At 37.1% G+C, this 5,839-nt stretch overlaps 1 pseudogene; it reads left to right on the top strand.

The window, feature by feature from the left end:
* The first annotated feature begins 2,926 nt into the window (after nt 1-2,926).
* LOC109444440 (cytoskeleton-associated protein 2 pseudogene) lies at nt 2,927-4,943 on the top strand (annotated as a pseudogene).
* The last annotated feature ends 896 nt before the right edge of the window (nt 4,944-5,839 follow it).

Consider the following 5,839-nt stretch of genomic DNA (forward strand, 5'->3'; position numbering starts at 1 on the left):
ACCCCTATGTTCATTGCAGCATTATTTACAACAGTCAAGATATGGAAGCAACTTAAGTGTCTACTGACACACAAATGGATAAAGGAGAGGTGGTACATATGTACAATGGAACATTACTCAGCCATAAAAAACAATGAAAGCCTGACATTTGCAACAACATGGATGGACTTAGACTCTATTATGCTAAGTGTAAGTCAGACAGAGAATGACAAATATCATATGTTTTCACTTATACGTGGAATGCAGTGAACAAAATAAACAAACAAAACAGAAACAAACTCATACATACAGAGAATAAATTGATAGTCACCAGATGTGAGGGGGATTCAGGGAATGAGTGAAAAAAAGTGAACGAGATTAAGAAGTACAAATTGACTGTTATAAAAATAGTCATGGTGATATAAATGCACAGCATAGATAATATAGTCAATAATATTGTAATAACTATGTATGATGCCAGATGGGTACTAGATTTATCAGGGTGTTCACTTCATAAGATGTATAATTGTCTAATCACTATTTTGTACACTTGAAACCACTATAATATTATATGTCAACTGTAATTGAAAATTAAATTTAAAAAAAGAATCTCACTACCTCCTGGGGTTGCTGACTCCACTATTAGGCAGCATTTTGTAAAGATAACCTCTCTCCCCCTTATAATGAATGGAGATGTGAACAATGTAACATTTCCTTTTTGGTCCTCATTCTGCCCTCTGGCTCCAAAGAATAAATCTAATTTTCATTCCTTGACAGAACCCTTCAGATATCTGAAGAAGGCAATCAACTCTTAGAATTATCTGTTGCTGTTCAGTAAATCATGCATTAAACCATCTTTTGTTCATATAACCAAGAGAAAGGACCGATTAAATCACATAAATTTTCTTATAAAAGCCTAGGCGTGCATTCTCCAAAGGCTCTATGTGAAAGGCCAGTCGATGGGAGAAATGTGAGTTTTTGGCCAGTTGATTTGATGGCTGGTTGAATGAATGAATGGTTGAGATGGAAGGAAGACATCGCTTTTGATATGACTTGGGGCTTAGACCAAAGCTGGAAAAACTATCAAAATTCCAACTTCCAGAGCTCATGGGAAGAGCATGGCTACAGAGACCTATCCTTATCCCCCACCTGGGCCTATTCAGAGCCTTCCCTGGTTGGGAGGATTTCTCTGTCTGCCTCTTTCCTTCCAGGGCCACTGAAGACCCATCTGCCAACATCTCCACCTGCCATCTTGAGGTGACTTCCACAGTTGCTCCCACTGCCCAACTTGAAATGGCAGTCCATGTGATGGGTGGCTCTAATGGTGGCAGGCAGTAGGAAGACAGGAAGGGAATTTCTGACACTGTCTCCCTGGTGATCTTTGGCTCAAGTACCAGAGAGGAGCTGTTTCACTCACAACTTGGAAAAGCCCCTACTCAACTCCTCTCACAGGCCACCCCTGCTGATCCACTTCCCAGATTTTGTAACTCCAGTGCTTTGCACAAAGAAGGAGGTGGTCAAGAAATGTGTGGTGAACAAACAAATTTGACACCTCTTTTTTTCATAGCACCTGTAACGCTTTTGTCTGCCAATCCTGCCAGACTGAAAACTTCATCTCTATTTTCTTACCAGTACATTCCCAGCACCTAACAGCTGGCTTTCAATATATATTTGCTGAATGATGCATGAATAACTACACAACATCTCACACAACATCCACTATAATATTAACTCTCGATAATATTTGGTTGATTAACGTTAATCCAAAGCAATGAAGTTACTGGAAACTTTCTGGAAACTGCAATGCTATGAGTCTCCATTATTTCTCTGTTTCCAGCTCACTGGCCATACTTTGCAATTGCCTCAAATGTAAAGTAGCATCAATAATGTGCATTAGGTTGGGAAGAACATTAAATAAAATTAGTGTGAGTTTTAAAAAAACACACAGCAAAAGAAACCGCAGAGTGCTAAATCATAGTGCTCAGTGATGGATCATTTCCCACTACTCCCTGCCCCATGATATACCTATGTGCAGAAAATAAACAAAGGAAAAGCTATATTTTTAAGAGAGAATGTGAAGCGATAATGACTCAGTAGTATGCCTGAAATACTAATGACAAAGCAAGAGGAACTGATTATGACAAAGGAAATAAGTGCTTTAAGAGATGTGTGTTATTGTGCAAAACTATGTATTTAGAGTGGGACTCTGATGAGGATGGCAGAACTTCGGTTCCTGACATGTGTGGAAAGCCCCCAAAATACAGGTTAGCCTGCATTAAAGGTTAAAGTTCGTGCAATCATAAGGTTAGGAAGCCCCTCAAGCAACCAGCTGGGTTTTGTTCTCTTTCCTTGGCAGAATAAGAGAGAGAAGGAGAAAGGGAAGGAGGAAGGGAGGGAGGGAAGGAAGGAGGGAAGGAGAGATGAAGAGAAGGAGGGAGAGAAAGAGAGAGCGAGAAGATCAGACATTTTTTTTAAATCCCAGAATAGTATTTAACATCCCTAATCAGACTCATGTTAAAAAAAAAAAAATATCTGTTTTTGTTGAACTGAAACCAATGTTGCAATTTAACCTATTTCTTCATTTGATTCTCAACAGTAATGGAAAATAATAACTTGATTTCTTCCTCATAATAAATCAAGCCAATCCAAATAATCTTAAACCATTCAACTTTTCCGTATGAAATCCTTTGTCTATAATCTTTTAAAAAACTTCTGAATTAAGATGCCATTCTGAATACCAAAATCCTAAATTTAAAAATATTAGAAAAACATTAGAATGTCGTTATAATAATGAATGACTTGGGAAATAGGAGCAATGAAAAGCATTATTTGGCAGTGCTTCCGGACTCAGAGGGATTGTGAAGCGGTCAAATCCGAGGCGTGACTCCTTACCCACACTGCAACGAGCACCCAAGCTGTGCCACAAGACCTACTGCTTCCCCCGAGTCAGAGGGCCCATCCCATGTTCAAAGAACAAAGAAAACAAAACCTCAAGGAACATCTGTTCAAAAGAAAAACTATTTTTGCATACAAACAGGAAAATCAGATATTATCCAGCAGTAAAGACCAGAGAGTGATGACATCTGAGCGTCAAGTCAAAGAAGAAACAAAAGTTCTGAAACTTAAGACAAAAATGGCTGATAAGGAAAATATCAGTAGACCTACAAGGAGCAAAAATAATATAACAATTGAAAAAAATTGTATTCCTTTAAAATCTTCTAATGAATTAACCAATTCAACTATAGCAATCAACACACATAATTTGGAGAATAATAATCAAACCCTGCAGTTAGCAAATAAAGACAAGCCCCCAAATCAATGTATGACATTAAACCAAGCATTTCACATTAAAGACAATAATAAAAAGAAACCAAATGACTAAAAAAACCAAAGCAAGATGCTAACATGCTCAAGAAACCTGTGCTTGGATCTTATCGTGGCCAAATTGTTCAGTCTAAATGTTAATTCATTTAGAAAACCTGTACAAGTTAAAGAGGGGAATTCTGCAACAACAAAGAAACTTGCAACTACTATCTCTGAAGCCACAAAGCCTCAGCCTATAAACACCAGCAGTATAACAGTGCAAAGTGAGAGAGCCCCCGATATGAAGACTACCACTAAATCTGTGAGCACTACATGTCAGAACAGACAACTTTTGCGTCCTCCTATTAGAAGTCACTACAATAATACCCAGGACTCCATGAACCGAGGCATCAGTAAGTAGAACCTCTGCCAATGTTACAATTCGGAAAGGGCCTCCTGAGAAAGGTTTACTGCAGTTAAATTCAGTTTTATCTAATGTCAAAACCAGTTCTTCTCAGGAAGTAAAAAGAAATAAGGCACTATCAAGAGACATCACATCAGAAATTATAGCCAGGCCTGCTTCATCTTCTAATACGAAACTGATAGAAAAGTCAAAAACCATTGACCAGCACAGACATACTATCGCAAAAGCAACTATCAATAGTAGATCTGCTCAGCCCAAAGAAACTGCAAAAGAGAGAAAAGCTTGTCTGCGTGAGTAGAAAACTGGTAAAGGAAGAGTGCTGAAAAGGCCTCCTAGCTCAGTAGTTACCCACCCTGAACCTGAAGGACAAAATGAAAAACCAGTTTGGTCCTTTTGGACTACCATTGCAGAAGAAGATGAACAAAGATTATTTACTGAAAAAATAAACAAGACAGTTTCTGAATGCCTTTACCTAATCAGTGAGGGATGCCCAAAAGAAGAAATATTGGACACATTGAATGACCTGATTAAAAATATTCCAGATGCCAAAAAACTTGTTAAATATTGGATATGCCTTGCACGTATTGAACCACTCACAAGTCCTATTGAAAATATTATCGCAATCTATGAGAAGGCCATTCTGGCAGGAGCTCAGCCTATCGAAGAGATGCGACATGCAATTGTAGATATTCTAACAATGAAGAATCAAGAAAAAGTTACTTTTGGAGAAATTTTTGAAGAGCCTTGTGCAACCAAGGAACAAATCCAAGAAGTCAACATTGAAGGTACTGGTGTTAAACTAGAGTCAGGAACACCAGAAATGGACAATAAACATCACAGAAATGTGGTATTTCAAGATTGTGACAAAGAGCAAAATGACAAAACAAAAGATCCAGCCAATGATGTTAAAACTCCCAGTACAGAAACTAGAGAGAGTTGCTTAATTAAATACAATGTGTCTACTACACCACACATACAAAGTGTAAAAAAGAAGATGCAGGTTGATGAAATAAATTCTACATTTAAAGAGCTGAAGTTTCTAACACCAGTTAAACGTTCTGGACGTCTTCAACACAAGATTTCTAAATTGCCAGATATGTTAAAAAATCATTATACTTGTGTGTCTTCATTGGAACAGTTAACAGAGTTGGGAGATGAAAGTGATGCTTTTACATGCCGCCCTAATGCAGCCCTGTGCCCGAAGTATATGGAGCCTGAAACAAAAGAAGAAAAATGAAGCAATGATAAGGAATGAGGTTTTTATTATTCCTGGGGTGTTCTGTTTGTTTTGACTTTGTATACCTCTTAGGTCAGGAGTTGGCCAAGTACCTAAGTATTCATGACAGTAAGCTCTTTTACTAAGATTGACATTATAGCGGGTGTTGCCTTCTGTGTGTCTGAAAGCTAAATCCTATGTTATCTGTCTCTACAGACTAAGGTTTTCTCTAAGATAGGTACATTTTATCAACTAGTTTACTATGTTCCTTGAATATAGGTAATAAATGTCATTCTAGTTTCAGTGGTATTTCTAAAATGACGAATACTTAAACTTGTTTTGTAATATAAAAACTTCACTGTTAAAACATATCCCCTGAAACATGATAGGTAGATATTGTAAATAGTTCTCTTCTCCCCACACATGTAAGGACCACCAATAAAATTGTCTTTATATACCCTTGACCTGATACTTAGATGGCATATATCCTCTATCAGCTCTACGGTTTCAAATAAGTCATTGTAAGATTAGGTAATTTTAAAACTGTGTGTAATGTGAATGTGGTTGAAAATCACATACATAGTCCTACTGACGTTCATATATTCCATTTGTATAATAGCACCTAGCTTCTCTTTATTGTCTTCTCGTGTTCCAGAGAATAGGATTTTTAGTTTTTAAAATGTACCTATTATGACTATGATAAATTAAAATGTCTACAAAAAAAGAAAAGCATTATGATATGTGCAATAAAAAAGATGTTTAAAATTATGTACAAAAAATTAAAGTCCACACAGTGGCCTTTGTCTATTCGATATTAAAACATTCTATCACACTACAAGAAATCTATACCTGGCACAGATATAGATGAGCAGATCAACAGAATAGAAGAGAGTCCTCAAAACTCCATTAATCCTGTT

This window comes from Rhinolophus sinicus, chromosome 3 (genome assembly GCF_057876585.1).
Source record: "Rhinolophus sinicus isolate RSI-liver-muscle chromosome 3, RSI-T2T, whole genome shotgun sequence".
Classification (NCBI taxonomy): domain Eukaryota; kingdom Metazoa; phylum Chordata; class Mammalia; order Chiroptera; family Rhinolophidae; genus Rhinolophus; species Rhinolophus sinicus.